Below are 26,483 nucleotides of genomic sequence, written 5' to 3'. Positions count from 1 at the left end.
TGAGAGCAGGAGGGTGGGAGTTGTGGAGGGAGGGGGTTCGCAGACTGTGCTGTCCTTACCTGACTAGCAATGTACTCTGAGCCACTGCTTCTGCTTCTCTCCATCTCTTAGAGGGGGAGCCATTGGCCGGCACGTGTCTGTTTCATCTCGTGTGACGAGCTATTGGCCAAGATACATATCTCTTCTGCTTCGGATAGTGAAAAATTGGCTGGAGCAAGCAACAGTCAGACTGTGCAACTATTGAACAGTAAACCATTGGCTGGAATAGCCCTCTGGTTAGGGATTGGCTAGAGAAGGCTTTTGGCTCAAGCTACAGCAGTGCAGACAGGTTGAGTGAAACAGTGAGCTAGTCTTGGGAACAGGCAAAAACACTTCAGCTCCTTTGTTCATCTCCCAGTTTAGCAAGAATGCACAGCAAACACACAGCCTACTTACAAATGTACTGTAGATGTCCGATTCCATTGGTTGGGTCATGGGCATGTCTTCAATCATTGACGTTTTCCCAATTTCAAGAGGATGTCATTTTTCAGCCATACTCACTGAAACTTAACATGATTCTACCTGCTTGTGAATGTAATTTTTTAATTAAATGCATATTTCATATATTTTCTTTATTTTATTTTATTCATTCTATACTCCCTTATCAAGGCTATGGATAGTGTTCCAAGACTTGTTATCATAAATATAATTTCTCTTTTCCAAGGTGACTCGACAGCGGGGATCCAGCGTGCACGCCCAACCTCCAGAAATAGCCCACCCCCCACCACCATACCATCTCCACTCAGCCCACTCAGGATTTCACATAATGGACAAAAGGTGTCTAATTATGGCTAATTAGAATGAATGCAAGCACGTATCTCATTACTTGCCCAGATATTCTGTTGACTCACATTTTTAATTGGTACATTAAAAGAAACACAGCACGCAAAGTCAGGGTGGAGTTAGGCGATGAATGTATTCATTTTGGTCTAGAATGAGCAGCCCAAAACTAATGCACAGAGCAGGGAACAGGAAGTGGTAAACATCCTTTCATTGCCCCTCCCATTTTAAATGTAGCCACATTTGTGGACACATCTGGAAAAGTGTCAAATCGTTGTTAATGTAGAAAGCAGATCCATTCATAGCCTTATCCTTTGTCTCCTGACAGACAGACTTAATCCAATATGGTCAAGGCTGTCAAATCTATTCCTTTTTGTGACGTATAGCAAACAACCAAAGCATACACAGAGAAAAGGACTGGATTTCATTTTTTATTTGCATTCAGTTACAAGTTTCCTCTGTAAATCCTTTCTCAGAAAACTGACGTGAGTTAAGAAATCGGTTTTGTGAGTTTGTTCCTATGGCAACTGACCCAATACACACCTTTTGCTAGTACATGGGGACGGACGTGTGTAACTCTTGTCTGCACACTGAAAGACTTAGCCAGAAACGGGCTTCTGAGAACTGATTAACATCTTCCTGGTAGGTATTACTTATTACTTGGTAGGATTTCAATCCATGATTGATACATGGCTGTTAATAATAGAGCAAGTTATCCCAACGACTGTTTACTTAAGCCACTGTTTCCATGGTAATTGAGAACATACAAGCACAGGTCAGTCTCATTTACAACCACTGACATATCTGCATTATGCTCATTCCCCTCCACACAAGGTTAACTCAATTGATGTTCACAATGTACATTACAAGTCTTAATGTTGCCAAATCAGGATCCATAAACAAGAGCATTTAATGTAAAACAGAGAAAACTGACAACAATTGTTGACCGCTATACAGTGCCTTGCAAAAGTATTCATCCCCCTTGGCATTTTTTCCTATTTTGTTACATTACAACCTGTAATTTAAATAGATTTTTATTTGGATTTCATGTAATGGACATACACAATATAGTCCAAATTGGTCAAGTGAAATGAAAAAAATAACTTGTTTCAAAAAATACCAAAAAATACAAATCTGAAAAGTGGTGCGTGCGTATGTATTCACCCTCTTAACTATGAAGCCCCTAAATAAGATCTGGTGCAACCAATTACCTTCAGAAGTCACACAATTAGTTAAATAAAGTCCACCTGTGTGCAATCTAAGTGTCACATGATCTGTCACATGATCTCAGTATATATACACCTGTTCTGAAAGGCTCCAGAATCTGCAACACCACTAAGCAAGGGGCACCACCAAGCATCTCCAAACAGGCCAGGGACAAAGTTGTGCAGAAGTACAGATCAGGGTTGGGTTATAAAAAAATATTCAAAACTTTGAACATCCCACAGAGTACCATTAAATCCATTATTTAAAAAATTAAAGAATATGGCACCACAACAAACCTGCCAAGAGAGTGCTGCCCACCAAAACTCATGGACCAGGCAAGGAGGGCATTAATCAGAGAGGCAACAAAGAGACCAAAGATAACCCTGAAGGAGCTGCAAAGCTCCACAGTGGAGATTGGAGTATCTGTCCATAGGATCACTTTAAGCCCTACACTCCACAGAGCTGGGCTTTATGGAAGAGTGGCCAGAAAAAAATCCATTGATTAAAGAAGAAAATAAGCAAACACTTTTGGTGTTCGCAAAAAGGCTTGTGGGAGACTCCCCAAACATATGGAAGAAGGTACTCTGGTCAGATGAGACTAAAATTGAGCTTTTTGGCCATCAAGGAAAACGCTATGTCTGGCGCAAACCCAACACCTCTCATCACCTCGAGAGCACCATCCTGACAGTGAAGCATGGTGGTGGCAGCATCATGCTGTGGGGATGTTTTTCATCAGCAGGGACTGGGAAACTGGTCAGAATTTAAGCAATCATGTATGGCGCTAAATACAGGGAAATTCTTAAGGGAAACCTGCTTCAGTCTTCCAAAGATTTGAGACTGGGACGGAGGTTCACCTTCCAGCAGGACAATGACCCTAAGCGTACTGCTAAAGCAACACAAGTTGTTTAAGGGGAAACTTTTAAATGTCTTGGAATGGCATAGTCAAAGCCCAGACCTCAATCCAAAGAGTATCTGTGGTATGACTTAAAGATTGCTGTACACCAGCAGAACCCATTCAACTTGAAGGAGCTGGAGCAGTTTTGCCTTGAAGAATGGGCAAAATCCCAGTGGTTAGATGTGCCAAGCTTATAGAGACATACCCCAAGAGACTTGCAGCTGTAATTGCTGCAAAAAGTGGCTCTACAAAGTATTGGCTTTGGGGGGGGTGAATAGTTATGCACGCTCAAGTTAAGTTTATTTGTCTAATTTCTTGTTTGTTTCATACCCAAAAAACATATTTTGCATCTTCAAAGCGGTAGGCATGTTGTGTAAATCAAATGATACAAACCCCCCCAAAAAACATTTTAATTCCAGGTTGTAAGGCAACAAAATAGGAAAAATGTCAAGGGGGGTGAATACTTTCACAAGCCACTGTAGGTAATACAAAATACTTGTTGATAGATTTGAGTGTAAAGAAGAATGTGGAATTTGCAACGTGTTTAGGAGGGGTCATTCCTTACTAGTAAAAGACAAAAGGTGACACAGGTTATGAGAAATCAGGAGAAACAAAGCTAAGTTTGTTAAATTGGTTAAAGTTAGACAAACTTTGGAGAACTGAAGAACGCTTTAATTTGGTCAGGTGGCAGATAGGGTGTACAGGAAGGAAAAGGCAGATGATGTGTACAGGTGCTGGCGGATATCTAGAGAAGAATTTATGGTTGGAATTGTCACCAGTTGCACGATTATGAGTCACAGTTATATTGTGGTCACATTTTGAGTTTTGAATTCAGATTCCATACACCAGGTGTTCCACGTCTGAATCATTCCTGATTAGAGGGGAGGAATGGGGGTCTACAGAGTAAGGGGCTTAGAACCCTTGGACCATCCATTAAAGAACAGATCAAACAGGATTACCATTCTTATTTCAAATTGAATTCAAATAACCATGACGACTGTGTGACGTCGACTGACCTCAAAGGGAGGGGCGTAAAAATTATACATACGGCATCGTTTCGCAGATATTTTAAAACAGCAAACACATTTAGACACAGTTAAATGTTACTTGTGCTGTTTAGTTTCCAAGGTAACAAGAAGTATATATTTAGAGTGTACAGAACGAGGCAGAGGGGAAGAAAAGTGTTGATGCTCTTGATGGAGCAATTACAAATAGATAAAGTCCAATAGTACAGATCAAAACACCTCATCTTTTAACAGTTGGAGGAGAAGGCTCATGAATGAAACAGTCATCCTCTCATTCACCGCCACTTGTGACACTTGAGTCACTTGGTATTTAAAGACATTACTGATTCATGCAGTGCAGTGCAGTACACATTTGGCCAAAACTACCTAGGAAGTTGTCATCTCATTGCTGGAGTATACAGACATCAGTGAGGGAGGTTAGTGCCTACATCCGTTGATCTGGATACTCATCAATCGGTTGGAGGCAACATTGTTCTGAGTAATTAATTATTCAAGATAGCAAAGATATTATGGGTTCAGCCAACGGGGAGAACCGAGGAAACTCAGAATTCAAGGCAGAACTGTTACTGTATGCAACTGTGTCAGCTCAGCCATAAAGTAATGTAGTACAAATTGAGTGAGTGAGTGAGTGAGTGAGAGTGAGAGAGAGAGACGTTTTTTCTTCCGTGTATCTGTCACTTCAGCCTAGGTTGAAGATACCCAGATTAGAATCTTTCGAAAAATAAACAGATTCATGGGACCAGCGCCGTTGCTAACTAGCATAGCTGGCCCCTTTGTTTTTCTAATTCTTTCTCATTTATGCAAAGAGTTATGGGATATTAGAATCCTTGTCTTAACCTTTGATATCTTCAACTTAGGCTTCAACACAATTGTGTTTCCTATACTTCAAGTAGTGTACACAAGTCACTTAAACTAAATTAAATAAATACTCAGTAGTAACACGGAGTATACTATTAACTAAGGAGCACATGCCTACATGGATTGTTGACTGTTAGTGCATGGCAGTTAAATACCAGTCAGCCTCAGAGTTCCACCATTAACAAGGCACTTGTTCTGTATGTCACCCGACCGACATCAGTGAGACTGTTCCTGGATATGATCAGTATGGTCATGTCTGACGAAGACCAGCCTGTGGTTCTGTAGTCTAGTTAAAAACAAGGAGGATTTAATTGGCGCAGGTTGAGGCCAAGTTCCAGAGGGTTATTGTTTGAATGCTGCCCTGAGTTTGGCTGAGCGTCCCCATGGGTTCTCCAGTATGTCTTCTGCCTGTGGCATCAGCACCCCTCTCTGTAGGTCAAATCAGTGACCACTGTCTTTTCCCCATCCTTCTCTTCTTCCTCCTCTTCCTCCCATCGCTGGACTCTCTGATGGGGACTCCGACAGGGTGGGGCACCTACATCCTCTCCATGGAGAAAACGCTTTACCAAGCGGTCCTCTAGTGAATGGAAGGTCAGCACAGAGGCGGCCGCCAGCATTGTCTGAGCAGTGCAGAGTCCAGCATGCAGTTAATTCAGCTCATCATTGACAAACATACGCAGCGCCTGAAATGTCTTGGTGGCAACGTGTGAGGGCCGCTGAAGCCGATCTTTGCGGGCATAGAGAGCGCTGGCTGCAAAAGATCCTAGAGGCAAAGAAATGCTTTTATTTAAATAAATCAAACAAATGACATGAAGCATTTATATAGCGCAGGAAGCATGTTATTCATCTGGAGAGCAGCATACCTGAAATGTTTCACATTCTATCCAGGAGACACATGCTTCTCAGCAACAGACCAGAACAGAAGTCTCACAGCTCTCTAATGACTCTTAGTTTTTAACCTAACTCCCAGTCTGAATAAGCCCCAATCATAGCCACATTTTCCCATATCCTGTCCAGGCTGCAGCTTTAATATGTGATTGACAATGACAGTAAGTAAAACCTGTAAATAAACAGGTGCTTGTGATAATACTTGAAAATAAAGTTGTGGTTCTCTTTCAGATTGCTCTCTCTTCATCCCCCCATTGCTAGCAAATACCCTATAATGGTTGCCTTTGCTTGTGCTGTTTGATGACACCGTGTTCAGACAGACTGTGTTCAAGTAAGCTCAGATGGTCATGTTTGCATTTGGTACTGTTTGAAGTGCCACAAAACAATCTGTGCTGGGTGAAGAGCACGACCACTTCTCCCTGCTCCCTGGCACTGATTGACAGGGAAGGGGTCCAGACTGCAGTGCCTTCCTGGCTGCTGAAGCGCTGCTCTGTTTCCTATCTGGAGCTTTGGTGTCCCCTGTCCAGAGTAATGCCAGCATTGACGTAGGACCCAGCCCATGTGTGTACGTGAGAGGAGAAGAGAGGGAGGGCGGGAGAGAGAGAGGAGAGAAAGAGGGAGAGCGAGAGAAAAAGAGAGAGAGAGAGCAAGAGGGGGAGAGAGAGAAAGAGGGAGAGAGAGAGCAAGAGGGGGAGAGAGAAAGAAACAGGGAGAGAGAGAGAGAAAGAGAGAGAGAAGGGGGGGGGCAAGGGAGAGAGAGCAGTGTGGCATTTCTCTCGTCCTGCGTTCAACAGCACTGACTGTGAGTCACCCAGCAATCAATAGAAAACCTGCGCTGCGGCCGTGGCCCAGCCTCACCAAGTTGTGCTCTCTCTCTCTAATTCATCTTTCAAGGGTCCCACAGCTAGAGTGCACAAGAAAAAAATAAGCAAAGATGCCACAAAGCAGCAGACTGGGAAAGCTAACACAAATCTAGCTACATCCAAACAATCTCACTGATCAACTGAACAGGCTGAACAAATAGCATTGCCAAACAGACACCAAATCCTCCAGACCTGTTGGAGGCAGCGGAGTTCTGAAACCCCTCTGGGATGTAGTGGTTATTACCATTTTATAAGACCGATCACTTTGTCTTCATCGCTAATGGATAAATAATATTCTAAAAATACTTTTGTCTAATGTTTTTCGCTACAACCCTGACATAAAATCTGGAAGAATGACAAAAAAGCATAATTATTAACTAAGAATTTAGTCTAAGAAACATAAGAATCCCCTTGTTTAAATACATTTCTTCTCCAGGTGATGTTACCCCTGGTGATTGTCTGGTCCGAAGGTTAACATGATGGACTCTGTCTTGCTATGAAATGAAAGGGTATCGCTGAGCTGGATATGTTCTTTTCCATCTCGTTTCTATAAAGGGGGTCAGGGAAAGGCATTCACTTCACAATCATATTACAGCAATTACTTCTCAATAAAACGATACTGCACTGTGGAACAACACACCACTAAAGATAAGGGATCCAAATTACATGGCTTCATTTGGAGTCCTGGAAGAACCATTCCTAGGCAGCCATACGCTGCATGTTTATGCACAAGAGTATTTCAGAGTGATGCTTGATTATTAGTTCATAAATCCTGTGTTCTATAAAGCAGTGAGGCACTTGAGGATGTATTACATCATTAATATTGTCAGCGCTTGAGGCATGAGTGCAACGGACTGCTCGTGAACTCTCCATGGAGCTTGGGCTTGTGCCGTGGTGATTATTTGTTTCTGTGAGCTGAAACCACCGCCTCATTCACGGTCTGTGGTTAGTGAAACACCACCGCCAAATGTCACCAAGTTGCAGACACCATGGCGAGGATAGAAAACATTATCTCAACTTGACTTAGAATTCACATTAGAATGTTATTCTTTTGAGGTTGTTTAACACTGGAAAGTGTGATTTAGAAATCAACACAGCGTTGCAATTCTAAGGGCTGTTCATTTGTAATTGAAGAAAACTAGGGTGTCCATTTAGCTGGGCAAACTTCACACTGACACAATGCATTTATTGCGAGGCAAACAACCACTACTAACCACATCCGTCACGTGAGTGAATGTTGGGTTGAAAGGCCACACTCCTACAACAGTCAATCATGTTATCCTCACTAGCTGTGTCCATCACCATATCAAGGATGTGCCAGTTCACTCTGCTGCGTTAACTCTCAACAACTTGAATCCATTTGAGATGCATTTCCCAAGAGGAAGCCAGTGGGACCCATGCACTCTCGATGTTTAGTGGTTGGATGCACCATTCTGACCCACTGAATAACAGAGCCTATATGGCAGGGGTAGGCAACTAGATTCATCCGCAGCCCTATTTTTGTCGGAGCAGATGGTCAGGGGGCCAGAACATAATTATAATAATTTTTACACTGCAAATTGACCACATCTTAGCCTAAAATGAGATTGTATTTGAAAATAAAAATAATTTCATACCTTGATTACAATGAGACATGATGACATATATATTTTTTTAAATGGCACGAATTAAACACAATTTTAGCTGAATTCCTGGATTTTACGTTCTTATTTGACAAGTAAACGTGTTGCTGACCCGTGCTATATGGACTAAATGGATTGCTCTCCATAATAGTACGTCAGGAGTTCTTAAAAAATATATGTATACTTGAATGAGGGAAAACATTTTAGGGGCCTCAGTCAGCCACAGCTGTGTGGGTTTTCACAAAGGAAGGAAGAGAGAGACAAGGGGATGTATGGAGGGAGGAAGTGAGTGGGGGGAGCAAAAGGCTCCCAAGGCACCTGTCATTATGGTGTCTCAACACCTTCAACAACCCAACCACCACTGCTTAATTTGTAACAAAATAGATGCTGGGGTGCAAGCGAGAGGGGGTAGAGAGGGCTCATTAGGCATTACTGTTGGCTCTAGCAGGGAAGGGGGAGGGGGACAATCGGCTTAGAATTAATATATTGGAGCCACAACTGAAGCAAAACTGCATGATTGTGTTATGCAAATGTATGTAAGCTAAACACACAAAATGAATTATAATAGTTTAATATTTGATCTGTTAGTGGATTGTTGCTTTTGTTCATCACAAGCCGAACATTTATTGTTGTATTCATATCAATTTATATAAACTATGGGTTGGTTAAGTCATATTTATTTGACTGGTTTGTCTATTTCTGTGGTGTTTTTCTCCTCATGAAATCAGATCCATGTCCTTTAGCTAGCTCTGCTAAAGAGGTTTATAAACAGATGAATCAAATTCAAAACATTTCAGAATTACATTCAGTAAATTCAACTGAATGGCTCTATTGAGGCAGGAACTATTTTATTTAGTATGTCTCTACATTTCCATAATACAGGGGAATGGAAAGGAAATTAAGGAGGCAGGGCTACTACTCCTTACAGAAGAGCTGCAGGGCTACTACTCCTTATAGAAGCGATGCAGGGCTACTACTCCTTATAGAAGAGCTGCAGGGCTACTACTCCTTATAGAAGAGCTGCAGGGCTACTACTCCTTATAGAAGAGCTGCAGGGCTACTACTCCTTATAGAAGAGCTGCAGGGCTACTACTCCTTATAGAAGAGCTGCAGGGCTACTACTCCTTATAGAAGTGCTGCAGGGCTACTACTCCTTATAGAAGAGCTGCAGGGCTACTACTCCTTATAGAAGAGCTGCAGGGCTACTACTCCTTATAGAAGAGCTGCAGGGCTACTACTCCTTATAGAAGAGCTGCAGGGCTACTACTCCTTATAGAAGAGCTGCAGGGCTACTACTCCTTATAGAAGAGCTGCAGGGCTACTACTCCTTATAGAAGTGCTGCAGGGCTACAACTCCTTATAGAAGAGCTGCAGGGCTACTACTCCTTATAGAAGAGCTGCAGGGCTACTACTCCTTATAGAAGAGCTGCAGGGCTACAACTCCTTATAGAAGAGCTGCAGGGCTACTACTCCTTATAGAAGAGCTGCAGGGCTACTACTCCTTATAGAAGAGCTGCAGGGCTACTACTCCTTATAGAAGAGCTGCAGGGCTACAACTCCTTATAGAAGAACTGCAGGGCTACTACTCCTTATAGAAGAGCTGCAGGGCTACTACTCCTTATAGAAGAGCTGCAGGGCTACTACTCCTTATAGAAGAGCTGCAGGGCTACAACTCCTTATAGAAGAGCTGCGGGGCTACATTCCTCATAGAAGGGTGGCAGGGCTACTATTCCTTATAGAAGAGCTGTGGGGCTACATTCCTTATAGAAGCGCTGCAGGGCTACTACTCCTCATAGAAGCGCTGCAGGGTTACTACTCCTCATAGAAGGGCGGCAGGGCTACTACTCCTAATAGAAGAGCTGCGGGGCTACTACTCCTTAAAGAAGAGCTGCAGGGCTACTACTCCTTATAGAAGAGCAGCAGGGCTTCTATTCCTCATAGAAGCGCTGCAGGGCTACTACTCCTCATAGAAGGGCGGCAGGGCTACTACTCCTTATAGAAGAGCTGCGGGGCTACTACTCCTTATAGAAGCGCTGCAGGGCGCAGGGCGCTGCAGGGCTGCAGGACTACTACTCCTTATAGAAGAGCTGCAGGGCTATCGGTAGCAAACACAGTGTTGAGCCCTGGCTCAAAATAAGCTCTGCACCCCAACATGGCCAAACAGTCTGGAAGCCTTCCTGCCACTGTAGTCTATGGGGCTTAAGAGATCTGCATCCTGATCTAAGTGTGCCTGCAAAAAGGTAGAGAGATGGAGAGAGAAAAAGAAAGACCCGTCCAATAAACCTACAGCACACTATCATTTCGGTCCTGAACACCCCCCAACCATTGCGCTACAAAGTGTGCCCCCTTACACAAATACAACCTCCCCTCCCCTCCACCCACATGGCATTCTTCCCTAGGCAACGGTGTCACCAGCAGCCTAGCTGACCCCCTGGGAGCCACATGAGTCAGGACCTCTTGGATTGATTGGAATAAAGATTGCTGGTGACTCGCTCTGCTCTTCAAAAGAGATCAAACAACTGTTCTCCCTCACACCTGTTCTCCCTGTGTGACGCACGTAGCGCCTAGCTCCGTAACAGCCATTGAGAAGACCTCTCTTTCTAGCTCTCAGAGGGAGGCAAAAAAAACATTTACAAAAATGCATTAAAAATGATGATCCATCCTCAATCTGTGCATGAGTGTGTGTGCATGTGTGTGAACGAGATGGGCTTGGGCATAAAATGAGGTAGGGTGGGAAACGAAATCAAAAGCAACAAAGGGGAGGAGGAAGACGGGAGGGAAGAGAGAACGGGGGCTCGTGTGAAAAAGAGAAGTTGTCACTCTCTCTTGTCAGAGCGGCAGCCGCACCCTACGCCAGACGCATCTCTCTCCTCCTTATTAATAGTAATCTCATCAGGAAATGGGTGTGAGAGGCATCCAAAATACAGACAGGAGAGGATGATGCTTGAGATTAGAGCCATCGTGATTTTTCCCCAGACAAATAGGTCCCACAGGGAGACAGGGACTTAATATTTCCCTACCGTTTCTGCCCTGAGCCTCTAAAACAATGTAGGGAATTAATGAGGGTACCTGCCACCACGCTGGCCAGCTGCTGTGTCCGGGTGATGGGGTAGACACTGCGTGCCTCCACCATGGCCGAGGCTATTTTCCTGGCGTGCCTCTCCTCCCCATAGGCAGTGAGGATGGACGCAAGAGCCTGTTGATCTAAGGCGTTCACAACGTCAGCGGCGCAGGGCATGTCGGGGTACCTACGCACAAAGAAGAGCCCAATTAGGCTGCTTGACGTCACGTCCTTGCTGACAGCGACGAAGCCTGACATATCTCAGACACAGCTGAAAACGTCTGTGGCTAACAAGAGCGATGTAGCCAGCAGCAGAGCCATATTTCTATATTTGCCAGTTCATTTGTCTCCATTTACTCATTGACAGGTTCTCGGTACATCGCTTTAGAGAAACATAATTAGTGTGGATAAAAATACATAACTACAACAATAATAACTACAACAAAGTGTTGGGAGGGCAAGACATTTAACGCTTTAGATGAATAACGTGCCAATGATCATACATATCATGTGTCGTTTTAGTTGGTGCTGGAAAACAAATGCAAAAGGTTATGTCACAGGAAAAATCAATGCTGACCTCTGCATATTAAAATTCCACATACGCCTCAACAGATTTGAATGCAAAGAAAAGGGGCAGGCATACAAACATCACCTGTGCAGTAGATCTTGAAATAGACAGAGTAGACTATTATCTATAAACTTGAGATCTGCCATATGAACAATTATTTAAATGGGTTCATTGGTCATTTCAACTAGGATAACAGAACGAGGGTAATATAATAGAAATATATATTTTTTTAATGATTACAATAAAATGCCTTAATGAGTTTAGTACAATTGTCATACCTTATCATAACCTAAAAACAAAATATATTTTGCTCCATGTCTGTTTATGTTGTCATAAGAGACAAAAATATGTAGCTTCAAACGGTGTTTAAAATACATTGCCTACGAGGTTCCTCAAATGTGGCAAAAATAAACCACATAATTGACCGAGATGGGTTTTTACAGTGTAAATGGGAGGTAAAGATAAAGAACAGATGCAAGCCCTTATATGTTGTTCATCTACAACAGCAAGAGTGACTCATTCCTTCATCGAACACTAACATGATATACTAGTTCATGAACCACTCTGCTTTGCTACTGTGATATGTATCGCTAATTTTCATTTTGCTGCTGTAAGGGTTGGATGATGCAGAGGAATCCTACTGATTATACAATAACAATTGCCGTTCCTCTCCGCAGAAACATAATACCTGTCCATTTGAAAACCTCATGTCAAATCACTGTCAAAGTTCTCAAAGGCAAGGATAGATTGATAGACTACACATTCCAGGCCTTATGAGTGCTCAATGTGCATATCTATATATATATATATATATATATATATATATATATATATATATATATATATATATATATATCAATAATTTTCATTATATATATATACACACCTATGGGAATAAATTGTTGACCCAATTGACTTTCCTCTCATGACAGAAGCAGGGAAATAAAATTGCCACCACAGATTATAACATTTCCCAGCATGCAGTAGGAAGGAGACGCCGTATGTGTGTTGAGGAACACATACTATGTTAGAGTAATCTGGGCTGAAGGTAGTTCAATGTATCCTCCAAAACACATAGGCCTATATCATTACTATTCCCTGATGCTACCCTATAATACATAGTGATTGACATAAAATGACAATAATGCTTTGTGCAACTGTGGTAGGGTGATAATGTGTGGTCCCACCTATCTGCATCCATCCTCATGTCCAGAGGGCCATCCTTACTGAGGGAGAAGCCTCTCTCGGGACAGTCCATCTGCATGGAGGAGCAGCCAGCATCCAGAAGAACAGCATCCACACTACCTGGCTGCAACCTCAGTCTAGACAGCAGGGCTCCCAGCTCACTGAAACGCCCGAGCAACGGGTGCACCTGGCCACTGGGGGAGGGAGGGAGGGAGGGAGAAAACCTTTAATCAGATAATTAAATGTCAGGAAAGAGACATGGAGAAATGGGTACAGATTATGTAAACACATTCAACACAGGTCAGAAATACTGTACAAGAATTTGTACAAGAACTCCTGTTGACACTTCCTGTTTGTTATGAATGCTAATGAGAAAAATAAAAAACACTATAAAAACCTTTTAAGCAAAAGTGGTCGACAGAAAAAGTCACCTTTTCCTTGCTGTTCAACACCCGTCTCCTCTGGACCCCATCCCCATGCAAATCCTTCCTGTACAACACACAGCTTTGTACAAGACATAGCCTCCTGCCTCGACACACAGCCATGTACAAGACACAGCCTCCTGCCTCGACACACAGCGCTGTACAAGACACAGCCTCCTGCCCCAACACACAGACAGCCCTGTACAAGACACAGCCTCCTGCCTCAACACACAGACAGTCCTGTACAAGATACAGCCTCCTGCCTCAACACACAACCCTGTACAAGACACAGCCTCCTGCCTCAACACACAGCCCTGTACAAGACACAGCCTCCTGCCTCAACACACAGCCCTGTACAAGACACAGCCTCCTGCCTCAACACACAGACAGTCCTGTACAAGATACAGCCTCCTGCCTCAACACACAGCCCTGTACAAGACACAGCCTCCTGCCTCAACACACAGCCCTGTACAAGACACAGCCTCCTGCCTCAACACATAGCCCTGTACAAGACACAGCCCCCTGCCGCACACACAGGTGGTGGGATCTTCCCATCACGGTCATGCATTTTTCATGTGACCTTTTCAGTGAGCACAGAGATGATGGCTGGTGTGAGCTAGAGGGGCAGCCATAAATCAGCCTGAGGGGCCAACAGGGCCACCCAATACTGGCAGACAGAAAGGGACAGAGACGGGGTCTTAGACACTTCACCAACCTGACTTATAACATCTTCCACATCTCAGCACCGCAGACAATTGTGATTCCTCCGCATCTAACCTCCTCTAGTCTCCTCTCAATAGTCTTGTTGAAATGAAATAAAAGACCCCCATTGCTGCAATAAAGATATAATAGCAGTGGCCATCTCGATAAGGTCTCTCACACTAACGGCTTAGCAAGCAGGCCTCGGGGTCCTTGTGTTTATACACCCACTGACGCTTGACAGACCAAGGGTTGAGTGGAGCATCTCGCCCGCGCTGTCAGGCCAGGGCTTTTCCTTATCATGCTCTAGAAATGTTTCATTCTTCGCTGCAGTCATTAATATGCTGTAAAATCTATAGCAAGGCATTCTCCACACCCACGTGCTTCACAGACTCGTCCACCCCCTCCCGGTCCCATCTCAACAGAGCAGTGCCCCCAGACAGAGAAACCATGCCTACTGAGTACCAATGCAGTATACAGTAAGACCTTATGTCAATATGCTGAGAATTTATAGCTTCTGCAACTCATTGGTTTGAGACCGTTTTCATCAATCAGGACTCTTGATGTATTTCACTCCCTTCAGAAACTGAAGACCCCTAAAAAGTTACATTGGCTATAAAATGTAATTAAGTGTAGGAAAACTGAAGGGATATCATATTATCCATACATTGTTTCATGGACATAACATCTAAATTTACAAACCTTTGTTATCCCCCTAATTCAATTAAATTTGGTTACCATGGTAAACTATACTGTGTGTGGAGATACATTTAATTTCATCCAGGTAGTTGACTTGTTTAAATGCATCGTAAAGTTTAATCATAAACTTGGTTTGGTACAGATGGTGTCGTGTCAATTCTTCTAGCCTCCTCCACAAATCTTATATTGTCTTCAGCAATAAGGCAGGCAGGCAAGGAGAGGAGGAGGATTAAGTAATGAAGAGACAAAGACCCTAACAAACTGTTCTCATAGTAGTTATGGCTAAGATGTGTTGAACTACAAAAGATTATGATGGAGCTTTCTTAGTAAGGGATTTTAATCTATGGATTTTATTAATTGATAATTGCAAGAGATAAGGAAATTGCCCACTTGGCCAGTGTCTCATCATTAGTAACCATTTTCAGTTACTATATTTAAGTTCCTGGTATTTTTTTTCTACACACCCTCAGCTATGCCGGTTGAACTCACCTTCCCCTACACACTGAGGAGGTGCCGATGCTCTGTTTCTGTGAGCCACAGAAGGATTTAAGAATATGCAAAACAGTTGACGTTTTTTAAATTATTAACTTCTTTATGTGGCTTAGACACATGGTTGGATATATACATTCCTTATGTAAGGTGTTATATTATTAAACAGGACCAGTTTCAGTAGTGTGTGTGTGTGGGGGAAGGTGAGTGTGTGTGGTCCAAGTATAGGCTTATAATTGCTTTAGAGAACTGATCTATATGTAGTTATGCAACCCACAACATTGACATCATTCTTAACTTATAACTGAATAAAAGGTTGTTGTTGTTTTAAATGCCATCTCCCCTGGTCCACCTATAACATGTTAAATGATTGAAGAGAAGGCCACATTGGGGCATATGGTGGATTGAATGACCTTAAGTAATGCTGGAGGATGCCCTGCCCTGCTGAGTGAGGTGGCAGGGCTCCAGGCAAGGCAACCTTGTTAAAAACATTAAATGATGAACTGGTTATTGTTACAACCACTCTTCTTCACGTGCATGTGTCAAACTATGGCCAGTAGGGACACTCTTCCCTCTGGACAAGGTAGACCCCAATGCCCCAGGGTGGTGACTGGGGATACTGTCCTGCAAAGAGCACCATTTTTCAGATGAGATGTTAACACTGAGGTCCTGACTGTCTGTAGTCACTACAACTTCCATGTCACGTATCACATTAAAAGGGGTTTTGGGAACTGCTTCCATTTAAGTTCCATTAGGGTCTTCAGGAAGTGTGAAGATTGGCCACTAAACAGCGAAACTTCCGTCTTTCAAAAATAACACCCTGTTCCAATTTCTGTCAAGGTTCTCCACAAGTGCTCAGCCTGCATCTATTTTTGCTACTCAATTTGCTACAGAAAATGTCCCCAGTTGTCCACAAATGTGATAAAGAAAGCCCTTCCCCTGTCTGTGTACTGTAGGCCCATCCTGGGAGTAAGTATTGGTGGTAGTATTGGTGCCCTGGAGCAGGACCTTAATAAAGGAACAGAGCTTTGAGCTGCTGCAGTCTTCTTCATATGAACGTCTGTCACCTGTTTATCTGGGTTTGAAGTAGAGCAGATAAGGGTTTGCCTACACATATTCCTCTGTTGGTTTGGTAATCCTTTATGCGCTTCCTCTGACGGATGACACTGATGTACAGTACGGATGTACTGTGTAAAGATTGTGTCCTATGTTTTCCTTTTTCATGACTGTAACCTGAACACATTACACAAAAATGCACTATTTTCAGCAGCACTTGAAAACACACATCTGCAGATGCCATTCCCCTCCCAACGCCCCATTTTGAGGTAAAAGTGCCAGGTGTCCTCACCGTTGAGTGCTAAGTGGGTGTGTGTGTGTGTGTATATATGTGTGTCCAACATGACGTGCTGCCTCTCCACAAATCAAGTCTGAAATATTCCCCAGTGCTGACCTGCTCAGCTCCTCTACCTGCGTCACTAAGGCCTAAGACAAGATGCTGATTGATTGCTTTCAGCAGGGGAGCAGTGATGAAAATATCTACAGGACATGAAAAAAGAACACACACACAAAGTACCACCGGCGAAAGATGCTTGTGTTTGGTTTGGAATGTGAACTTAAGCAACCTCAACTCTAGAAGTTTAAACTAAACTTAAAAATAAACAAATGTAGCATGAAGTGTTTAAGATGTAAGCCTAAGACTAAAGAGAGTTAGAGCTATGTAGATTCTCAGTAGAGTGCCACAACTAATGTCATTGCCTCTTTCTTCTCCCTGGTAGGCCTGTTCACTAGATTTCACCCTAGGAGAGTGGAATGGTGTCTATAGTAAACACAATACATCAGGTTTCTTGCTAAATGCTAATCACCCCATGCAAATCAATGACATGCAGACACCAATCACTAGTAATTTACTTTCTCTTTTTGTTAATTTTCTACTTAAAAGTTGCACACACATAAAGCACATAAAGTAAGTAATAGCAATAAGAAAGATATCTCTGGTAATAGACTAGTGCGTAGAATCTCCACAATATTGTCACACTCATAGAGAATTAAGTCTCAACATTAGGGCCTGGACAATAACAGTATCGCAATACTCGTTAGTGTCGTGGCAAGGAAACAAAGCACAAAGCGGATTTACCTTCTTTAGGAAAACAGCCCTAATATGTTGGAAAAAAACATCATGTCATTCAGAGTCACATGTATTGATTTTCCAAGCTACAGCACACACTATTTCACATACAGCAGGTTTATAAAGGACCAAAGACTTTGATCTGCTTCGCGTTTTAATTTTTGGCAAGGAAAAAAATATTTACTATACTGGTATCGTCCTGGGCCTTCTTTCGTTTTGATTTTGGCACAAACGAAAATGTGCCACTGATTTGTCCATTGATTGATGTTTCAGCATTGAAGAGTTCGGTGTTCGACTAGCCATGTGTGACATATTCACGCAGTTACAAGCCTGCTAGAGTTAGCGGCAGGCTTCATACCGTAGTAGTACAGATGAAGCCTGAGCTGGAATCTGAAGCTAATTGAAGCTGGTTAGCTTTAGAAAACCCTGAGTAGATCCAGCTTCCTTCGTAGGATACCCCTCAGACCACTGCAATCAATGTGAAAGTTGTCAGGGCGTCTACTACGCTTGAAAAACGAACTCTTCCTCTGGGCTCTAATCTAAGCAACTACATAAGTGCAGATTCATATCGCTCTTCAATAGTTTGCATCAAGGCTGTACTTTTTGCAAGGCAAAAGAAAAGTGAAATCAGTGAGGATAGAAATACGGGAGAGAGAGAAGAGAACGCTCTCCAGCCCTGTTGTGTGGAGGCATTGCGTGGGCTGCAAGGGTCTTTTATACAGGCTTCCAATAATATTAGCTAATTGCTAGATTTCTCTGGCTTCTCTCAACTCACATTGTGAGTGGGTTTGGAAGGGTTTATAGCTGGGGTATATTGCTGCTGACAGAATGGCGTACTCTGATTTTCTCTCTTCCGTCTCATCCCCCTCTCATAGGCGCGTTGGTGTAGCAGACATTCCCCCCCGAGAGAGGTTTCCCCGGAATCTACGTAAAAGGATTCCTACCCACGCCATGGTCTTAGGAACATCTAATTTTCATCCTCCCTCATGCGCTCTCGCTCGCTCGCTCTCGCACACACTCCTTCTCTCCCTCATTAATAAACACAGTGGCCCGGTGTCTCCCTCCTCTCTCTGAAGTTTGCTGGGCTCTCCTCTCTCTTTACCTCCCACTCACCACTGACGGAACCTCAGTGGGAGGCAGCATCTCCCTCACACTGGGGCCGTGGGCCCCTGTTCTGACAAATGAGACGCCCGGCCCACCAGCTAAGCGTGGGGGGACTGGGTTTAAGTCTCCCTGACACAATGGATGTGGATGGATTGTGAAACGAGGGGCTTTAGCAGCAGTTACTCAGTGATTCGTTTTTTTTCAGGGTTTGAAGGTTGGCAGGGAGGTGGAGAGGGTTGGGAGGTGGGATGCATGCAAAAGGCTGTATCATGATCTAGCTAACCTTCAATCTAAACTATGATCCATAAATTGTTCACTACATAACTTTGAGGGAAAATAACCCACGTAACAGCACTAATAATACAAGCACATACCAATCACATTCGGCAGTAGCGCTATTGTGAATCAGACTTTATTAGTGTCTATTCTGTTTTGTAGTGTCACTTCAAATAACTGTCTCTAAAGCATGTATATATTAATCATAATGTAAGCAGGTACAGTGCAATTAATTGCATTGTAGGTAGCCTACATATTTTACAATTACTTTTATGTTATTGCATATTAAGATGTGTTAAAGGGATACTTTGGGATTTTGATCTACTTTCCCAGTCAGATGAACTGGTGGATACCATTTGTATGTCTTTGTGTCTAACATACACGTAATTTGTAACTAGTTAGCAACTTCCTTCAAACTCCAAGCAGAGACATAAAAATGGCATCCATAAGTTCATCTGACTCTGGGGAAGAAGAAAGCGCCTCATTGCCAAAATCCCTTTGATGTTCATTGACATTTCCACATGAAGATTACATTTGCAAACAAATGTATTTATATTTGACTTGCCAATCTGTGAAATATGTGACTTAAGTACAATTTGTACCCATATTATACATACCACTGTAATTATTATAAAAAAGGCAATCACCTGTGTTCCTTGGCCAGCTGTTGAGCTAAGCTGAATGCTGTGGGGTCTCGGTCTAGGGCCACTACTGTCACTTCAGGAGAGGCCCTCAGGATGGCTTTGGTGTGATCTCCACCTCCAAAGGTCATGTCCAGAAAAACCTATGGACACAGACAATAGGCTATATGTCGGCTGATGTAAAGGACAGTGCTTTCAGAGGCCTTACAATGACAACCCTCTATCACTTAGCCGATACATAGTCCTCATTTCTAAGGTGATCATTCAGAGAATGATTAGTTAGTATACCTCAATTCCTAATGCACTAGTACACTATGAAAGACAAAATAATCATGAAATGTTCAATCATATAATTGCAATTATATTATATATGATTGCCATTGTATTAATTGCTATCATGCACTTAAACATAGTTGTGAACATTTGAAGAACCTTTTAACCAACCATACTGCTGGAGTCTATTTTAGTTGTCATAAAACACACACCAGCTAACTAGACAGTTCTCCTTTCGCACCCAAAAGTCAATTTGTGAGTCATCCTTGCCCCTCTTGAAAGATCTTTCTCAACTCAGCCTGCTGTCCAAGCTACACCCCAGCCCCAAATTCCCTGGACGATCTAAGCTACACCCACACATCACACAATATGTGTCCTGATAAACAAAAATGCCACTGAACAATAAAGACTTATCCCCAATAGTACCATGTGTAAATATTTACAATTCGGTTGACTGCCAACCTCCTTCTGGAGTTATAAGCTCAGCCCCTGCACATACTTTATCACTGCACCATCACTCTCCGCATCATCACTGTGAATGGGGCTTGCGGGAAACGGCTGTCTGTGAATGAGCATTTAACTCAACAAATGGTAAAATGGCTGAACAACTCTGAGTAAATAAAAATGATGATATTTGTCAAAAGTATTTGTGCCTGTAGAACTTACCCATTGATTATTGCCTGAGAAAATCACTACCTAGTTTTGTAAAAATTACCCATTGATTATTTTCTGAGAAAATCACTCTACTCTACTAAATCTACTAAATCACTCTACTACCTAGCCATTTCTCTCTCTTTTACTTCAGTGGTTTGTAAAATAATTGAGTCATCCAGATATCTTTTTAAAACACCTACAAAGTTATTATTTTCCAGTGAACAAAACACAATGAGCATGAACCAGTTAAGATATAATTTATTTATCAAGGTAATTTGCTTATAGATCAGTCTATGTAATGTTACGTTCTGACCTTAGTTCCTTTGTTTTGTCTTTTGTTTTAGTATGGTCAGGGCGTGAGTTGGGTGAGTTGTCTATGTTAGTTTTTCTATGATTTTCTATTTCTGTGTTTGGCCTGATATGGTTCTCAATCAGAGGCAGCTGTCTATCGTTGTCCCTGATTGGGAACCATATTTAGGTAGCCTGTTTTCTGTTGGGTTTTGTGGGTGGTTATTTTCAGTCTTTGTGTGTCTGCACCAGACAGAACTGTTTTCGGTTGTTTCTTTGTTGTTTTGTTATTCAGTGTTCAGTTTTGATTTATTATTAAATATCATGAACCCTTACCACGCTGCACCTTGGTCCTCACCTTCTTCCACCGACGACAGCCGTTACAGAACCACCCACCAAAAAAGGACCAAGCAGCGTGGTAAAGGGCAGCAGCAGCAGCAGCAGCAGCAGCAGCGATCGCAGGATTCCTGGACCTGGGAGGAAATTCTGGACGGTAAGGGACCCTGGGTACAAGCTGGAGAATATCGCCGCCCTCGTGAAGAGCTGGAGGCAGCTAAAGCCGAGAGGCGGTGGTATGAAGAGGCTGCACTAAAGCGCGGCTGGAAGCCAGAGAGGCAGCCCCAAAAATGTCTTGGGGGGGGCTCTCGGGGAGTGTGGCTAAGCCAGGTAGGAGACCTGAGCCAACTCCCCGTGCTTACCGTGGAGAGCGAGCGTACGGGCAGACACCGTGTTATGCGGAAGAGCGCACGGTGTCTCCAGTATGTGTGCATAGCCCGGTGCGGTACATAGCAGCACCTCGTATCGGCCGGGCTAGATTGGGCATCGAGCCAGGTGCCATGAAACCGGCTCTATGCATCTGGTCTCCAGTGCGTCTCCTCGGGCCGGGGTACATGGCACCAGCCCTACGCATGGTGTCTCCTGTACGTGTACATAGCCCAGTGCGGCTTATTCCACCTCGCCGCACTGGCATGGCTACAGGGAGTATTCAGCCAGGTAGGGTTGGGCAGGCTCGGTGCTCGAGACCTGTAGTGCGCCTCCACGGTCCGGTCTATCCGGTGCCTTCTCCAAGAACCAGCCCTCCTGTGGCAGCCCCACGCACCAGCCCTCCGGTGGCGGCGCCACGTACCAGGCCTCCAGTTCCAGCACCCCGCACTCGCCTTGGGGTGCGTGTTCCCAGCCTGGTACCACCAGTTCCGGCACCACGCACCAGGCCTACTGTGCGCCTCCAGGGTCCAGTATGCCCTGTTCCTGCTCCTCGCACTCGCCCAGAGGTGCGTGTCCCCAGCCCGGTACCACCAGTTCCGGCACCACGCACCAGGCCTACTGTGCGCCTCAGCAGGCCTGAGTCTCCCGTCTGTCCAGCACCGCCTGAGCTGCCCGTCTGTCCAGCGCCGCCTGAGCTGCCCGTCTGTCCAGCGCCGCCTGAGCTGCCCGTCCGTCCAGCGCCGCCTGAGCTGCCCGTCCGTCCAGCGCCGCCTGAGCTGCCCGTCTGTCCAGCGCCGCCTGAGCCGGCCGTCTGTCCAGCGCCGTCAGAGCCGCCCGTCTGTCTTGAGCCATCAGAGCCGCCCGTCTGTCCTGAGCCGTCAGAACCGCCCGTCTGTCCTGAGCCGTCAGAGCCGCCCGTCTGTCCTGAGCCGTCAGAGCCGCCCGTCTGTCCTGAGCCGTCAGAGCCGCCCGTCTGTCCTGAGCCGTCAGAGCCGCCCGTCTGTCCTGAGCCGCTAGAGCCGCCCGTCAGTCAGGAGCCGCCAGAGCTGCCCGTCTGTCCAGCGCCGCCTGAGCCGGCCGTCTGTCCAGCGCCGTCAGAGCCGCCCGTCTGTCTTGAGCCGTCAGAGCCGCCCGTCTGTCCTGAGCCGTCAGAGCCGCCCGTCTGTCCTGAGCCGTCAGAGCCGCCCGTCTGTCCTGAGCCGTCAGAGCCGCCCGTCTGTCCTGAGCCGTCAGAGCCGCCCGTCTGTCCTGAGCCGTCAGAGCCGCCCGTCTGTCCTGAGCCGCTAGAGCCACCCGTCAGTCAGGAGCCGCCAGAGCCGCCAGTCAGGAGCCGCCAGAGCCGCCCGCCAGTCAGGAGCCGCCAGAGCCGCCCGCAGTCATAATTTGTAATTAATTTCAGCAGGACAACATTTATAGGAGACGAAAGCTGAGATCTTGAATTCTTAGCCACTGTACAGGAGGGGAGGAAAGAATGAATCAAAGCAGTGCTGTAAGGAATAAGGATACTTTTCCCAACCCACTAGTTAATTGATGAATTATTACAGTAAAAAGGCAGCTGAAATCTTATAGGATGTCATTTATAAAGTTGATAGTAAATATACAGTACAAGTCAAAAGTTTGGACACCTACTCATTCAAGAGTTTTTCTTTATTTTTACTATTTTCTACATTGTAGAATAATAGTGAAGACATCAAAACTATGAAATAACACATATGGAATCATGTAGTAACCACAAAAGTGTTGAACAAATCAAAATATATTTTATATTGTATATTATTCAAATTAGCCACCCTTTGCCTTGATGACAGCTTTGCACACTCTTGGCATTCTCTCAACCAGCTTCATGAGGCAGTCACCTGGAATGCATTTCAATTAACAGGTGTGCCTTGTTAAAAGTTAATTTGTGGAATTTCTTTCTTTCTTAATGCATTTTAGCCAATCACTTGTGTTGTGACATGGTAGGGTTGGTATACAGTGAAAGGACCGACGCTGGGGTCGAGAAGCAGGTACGGGGAGTAGAACATTTAATGAGAAACTGACAAAGCACAAGACAGGAACAGCGTCAGCACACGGGTACACAATGACAATCAACAATCAATGCAGCAGCGGAGAACAGAGATGGGGAACTGACAAATATAGGGGAGGCAATAAACAGGTGATTGAGTCCAAGTGAGTCCAATAATACGCTGATGCGCGTGACAGTAACCCCCTTTAGGGGTGCCACCCGGCGTCCCACCAGGGCGAGCTTAACGGGCCGGCTGAGGCACGGGCGCTGGACAAGCCGGGCTGGGCGTGAAACTCAGACGAACCGGCAGAGGCGTGAGAGCCTGGCAAGCCGGCTGAGGCATAGGAGCCTGACTATCCGGCTGAGGCATGAAGGCCTGTCGATCCCGCTGAGGCGTGGGAGCCTGATGATCCGGTGGAGGCGTAGCAGCCTGATGAGCTGGCTGGGCATAAAATCCTGATGATCCGGCTGAGGCCTGACGTGGGATGGGCGCCTTCTGAGCCAACCGGGGCAAGAAACCTCTCGAGCCAGCTAGGGTGTGACAGCCTGACGAGCTGGCTTAGGCACCCCCGGGTCCATCGGTGGCGGCTCCCGGACCCGACGTCACCACCAACCGGAAAGCCAGCACTCCCCGATGCTTCGTTTGGTGTCTTCTGCATTCTGTAAGGACCGACGCTGGAGATGAGAAGCAGGTATAGGGAGTTGAACATTTAATGAGGAACAGACAGGTAACAGGACAGGAACAGCGTCAGAACACGGGTACACAAGGACATATGACAATCAATGCAGAAGCAGGGAACAGAGTGTGGAACCAGACAGATATAGGGAAGGTAATGACAGAGGTGATTGCTGATGGGCGCCTTCTGAACCAACCGGGGCAAAAAACCTCTCGAGCCAGCTAGGGCGTGACAGCACGATGACCTGGCTTAGGCACCCACGGTTCCATCGGTGTCAGGCCCCGGACCCGACGTCACCACCAACCGGAACGTCAGCACTCCCCGATGCTTTGTATGAACGCTTCTGCATTGATTGTCTTATGTCCTTGTATACCTGTGTACTGATGCTGTTCCTGTTTTGTTTTATGTCTGTTCCTGATTAAATGTTTGACTCCCCGTGCCTGCTTCTCATTCCCGGAGTTGCTCCTTACAGAATGCAGAAGCCTTCAAACGAAGCATCAGGGAGTGTTGATGTTCCGGTTGGTGGTGACATCTAAATTTGAGATTTTTGGTTCCAACTGCCGTGTCTTTGTGAGACGCAGAGTAGGTGAACGTATGATCTCTGCATGTGTGGTTCCGACCGTGAAGCATTGAGGAGGTGGTGTGATGGTGCTTTGCTGGTGACACTGTCTGTGATTTATTTAGAATTTAAGGCACACTTAACCAGCATGGCTACCACAGCATTCTGCAGCGATATGCCATTCCATCCCATCTGGTTTGCGCTTAGTGTGACTATAATTTGTTTTTCAACAGGACAATGACCCAACACACCTCTGGGCTGTGTAAGGGCTATTTGACCAAGGAGAGTGATGGAGTGCTGCATCAGATGACCTGGCCTCCACAATCAACCAACGTCAAACAAATTTGTATTTGTATTTATTATGGATCCCCATTAGCTGCTGCCAACGCAGCAGCTACTCTTCCTGGGGTCCAGCAAAATTAAGGCAGTTTATACAATTTTAAAAACATTACAATACATTCACAGATTTCACAACACACTGTGTGCCCTCAGGCCCCTACTCCACCACTACCACATATATACAGTACTAAATCCATGTGTATGTATATTGCACATGTTATTGTGTTTGTGTGTATGCATGTGTCTGTGCCAATTGAGATGGTTTGGGATGAGTTGGACTGCAAAGTGAAGGAAAAGCAGCCAACAAGTGCTCAACATATGTGGGAACTCCTTCAAGACTGTTTGAAAAGCATTCCTCATGAAGCTGGTTAAGAGAATGCCAAGCGTGTGCAAAGCTGTCATCAAGGCAAAGGGTGGCTACTTTGAGGAATCTAAAATCTAAAATATATTTTTTATTTGTTTTTACACTTATTTAGTTACTACATGATTCTATATGTTTTATTTCATAGTTGCGATCTCTTCACTATTATTCTACAATGTAGAAAATAGTAAAAATAAAGAAAAACCCTGGAACTTTTTTTTTATTCAGGCCCTATTCACCCATTATTCATGAATAGGTTGTTGAATAGGTTGTTCAAAGCATATTCAATTGTAAAATTTCCTCTATTATGAAGGGTGTACTGCAGGGTCCGATTTAGGGACAAGTTCTCTTTACTATTTATATAAATAATATTGGTCTATTAAATCCTGTAATATTCATCTGTATGCAGATGATACGGTTATGTATGCCATTGCACCAACTGTTGACCAAGCTGTTAGAGCTGCAATGCGATTTTGTTTCATTACAGAAGGCCCTTGTTGATTTAAAACGTGTACTTAATGCGGGCAAAACTAAATATTTGTTGTTCTATAATTCAGGCAAAAATGTCACCAATGGACTACATTTTTACTCATTGGATGGTTCTCTCATCGAGCGGGTTCCATCCTATAAATATCTGGGAGTTTGGATTGATAAAGATCTAACTCTTGAAAAACATACGGAAGAGCTAGTTATAAAGCTAAGATTTAAAGTGGGCTTCTTTTTTAGAAATAGATATTTCCTCGCTCTAAACAGCAGGAAGCTGTCACGATCGTTGTATGAATAAGTGGACCAAGGCGCAGCGTGAGTAGAGTTCCACATTTTTATTATAGTGGAACTTCCCAAAACAACAAAGAATATACGAACGTGCAATACGTAGCGCACATAGCACTAACAGTGGCGTGCCGTGGGCCTGGGGCCTGGGCCTTCAGTGAGGTACTACACAGTCCCACCCGAATTAATCCACCTCTTATTACCATCATTATGATGCCATGGCTCTAGACACTATACATTTAGACAGAAACGCAGTATAACCAGGCGTTGCGTCACCTTGAAATTGACAAATTGACATTTTTGGGTAAACAGTGTTTACCCAAAAACATGACACAATCAATGAGTCTTTTCAATATTTCCCTTCACCTTTTCATTGTGCAGCTCCGTTGCCCTGCGCGCTTGTTCT

General features: G+C 44.4%; 1 pseudogene; it reads right to left on the bottom strand.

The window, feature by feature from the left end:
* Window positions 1-5,145: 5,145 nt before the first annotated feature.
* Window positions 5,146-23,740, bottom strand: LOC120036148 (annotated as a pseudogene).
* Between the last annotated feature and the right edge of the window lie 2,743 nt (window positions 23,741-26,483).

This window comes from Salvelinus namaycush, unplaced genomic scaffold, assembly GCF_016432855.1.
Source record: "Salvelinus namaycush isolate Seneca unplaced genomic scaffold, SaNama_1.0 Scaffold122, whole genome shotgun sequence".
In the NCBI taxonomy this organism is placed as follows: Eukaryota; Metazoa; Chordata; class Actinopteri; order Salmoniformes; family Salmonidae; genus Salvelinus; species Salvelinus namaycush.
This window is presented reverse-complemented; position numbering and strand designations above follow the sequence as displayed.